The 1,914-nt window shown below is 58.8% G+C and overlaps 1 long non-coding RNA gene across 1 annotated transcript; it reads right to left on the reverse strand.

Annotated features, from left to right (window-relative positions):
- Window positions 1-1,034: 1,034 nt before the first annotated feature.
- Window positions 1,035-1,649, reverse strand: LOC138850441 (uncharacterized). The gene is made up of 2 exons (XR_011390199.2): window positions 1,350-1,649; window positions 1,035-1,233 (listed from the first exon to the last, which is right to left on the reverse strand). It is a non-coding gene; the product is annotated as an uncharacterized LOC138850441 (long non-coding RNA).
- Between the last annotated feature and the right edge of the window lie 265 nt (window positions 1,650-1,914).

The raw sequence follows: 1,914 nt of genomic DNA on the forward strand, positions 1-1,914 counted from the left end.
CATACAACAGTGGGGATGCCTGCACTACTAGCCCGAGCCGTGGAAGTCACTCCCAGCAGCCCTGGCTTACTTGGGGAAGCTGACTTCGCCCTAAACTACTGCTTAACTGGAGCTCTCCCCGTGCACAGCCGGCTTGACGGTCACTCTGCTTCTTATCTGACCCCAAGCAACCAAATGCCGGCATTTCTCAGCCCTTCCGTGGAGGACAGCATTTCTCCTACTCACGTGCAAGCGGGACTGTGAAAGGCTGACCACAGCCGGGGGAGGCTCCCGCCCGGAGGCTGGCGCTGCTTGGGTCTGGGGCCCAGGCACACCACAACATGGGACACCTGGAAACTCGCGTTGCATCGACTTCCAAACACAGCAGCAAAACAAAACAGCAGAAGCCCCCAGCCTGCTCTCCAGGCGAGGTGGCGGGCAGGGGTGCGTGTGGAGCCGCCCTGAGGTTCCTCTCTCAGCCCTGCCTGCACTGACCCTCCCCAAGTGGACTGGGAGCCTATGCACAACAGAACTGTGTGGTTCTTGGACAGCTTTGGTGCCTGTACTGCTGCTTTGTCCCCTTCTGTCTGTCTCCTTTGTCTGCTTGGTCTCCTTCCTGGTCTGTGACACTCACCAGCCGCCGCCCCCGCCCTCCCCCAGGTCAGCACAGCATTAACCTGGGCTCCCTTTTTGCCGCAGCTCCAGGAAGACCCCCCAGAACCACGCCCTGCAGATCGCCGGGTGCTGCCACAGGTGACACAGTTTGGGGAACGATTGGTTCACACCTGACTTTTCCTATGCTCTCTTTGGAACAATCCCAGGTCTAATTCTATCTCCTGACCCATCTTTAGCTCGCCTGTTAAAACACTACCACCAGCCACCCCCGTCCCCACTCCCACTTAGCTCATCAACCTCAAAGCCGGGTCTGAGGCCATCAAAGAACCCAATGACAGCAAGGCAGCCTCCTAGGGGTGCTGTCAAGGTCGCTGTCCACTCACAGGCACCAGGTCAACGCCGCACTTCAGCGGAGCAGAAAGGGAGTAACTGGGCCTCTGTTTTTTTTTTTTTTTTTTCCTTCTAAACTTTATTTATGTAAGAGGCAGAGAGCGAGAGCGCGCGCGCGCGCTTCTATCTTCTGGTTCCCTCTCCAAATGCCTGCAGCAGCTCCTGGTTGGTGCCAAAGCTGGAAGCTGGGAGCTCAGTCCACGTCTTCCAGTTGAGTGGCGGGGACCCAGGTACTTGCGCCGTCACCTCCTGCCTCCCAGGGAGCGGGGATGGACAGTGAGGCTGAGGCTTGAACCCAGGCACCCCAGTGCAGGCTGTGGGTGCCCTGAGCACTGGGTGAACGCCCACGCCCACACTGGCCTTACCCTGACTTGGTTTGACCAAATGCATTCTGTGTCTGCGGAATCGGGGTGTGCTGGAGCTCCCCACGGTGGGGGTTTGTCGTCAGCTGTTGACAGAAGAGCCGCATTCATCATGGTGGCGCTGCTCGGCGCCGAAGCCTCCTACCCCCCGGCCCGGATGGCCCACAAAGAAGCCTCTGTCCCTGGGGTGTGTGCGGCGAGTGCATCAGCTGTGCCGCTCCCACGGGGTCTCTGACCTCCGGGCTGAGGACGACTTGCGTCACCGAGTTTACAAACCTTGGCGTCTCTAAGTCAAGCTTCATTGTAGGATTTTGTCCCGGTCCCTTTTTAACCTGACAGTGGCAACTCCAGAAATAGCTTTTGTGTCAGTGGATTTTCCATGCGCACGGCCAGTCGTACCTATGGTAGCTGTGGCGAGTCGGCTGCTGACCTCGTGCGAGGTGGCATCGGCGCGGTAACCGCTGCACACTCACCCTGCCCGCCATCTTGCCTGGAGAACAGGTTGGGGGCTTCTGCTGTGTGAGTTTTCAGATGTTTGATATTTTGGGGTGCCGGGGGTCCAGGCCCG

Source organism: Oryctolagus cuniculus, chromosome 7 (genome assembly GCF_051225735.1).
Source record: "Oryctolagus cuniculus isolate XC-2025 breed Fujian yellow rabbit chromosome 7, ASM5122573v1, whole genome shotgun sequence".
In the NCBI taxonomy this organism is placed as follows: domain Eukaryota; kingdom Metazoa; phylum Chordata; class Mammalia; order Lagomorpha; family Leporidae; genus Oryctolagus; species Oryctolagus cuniculus.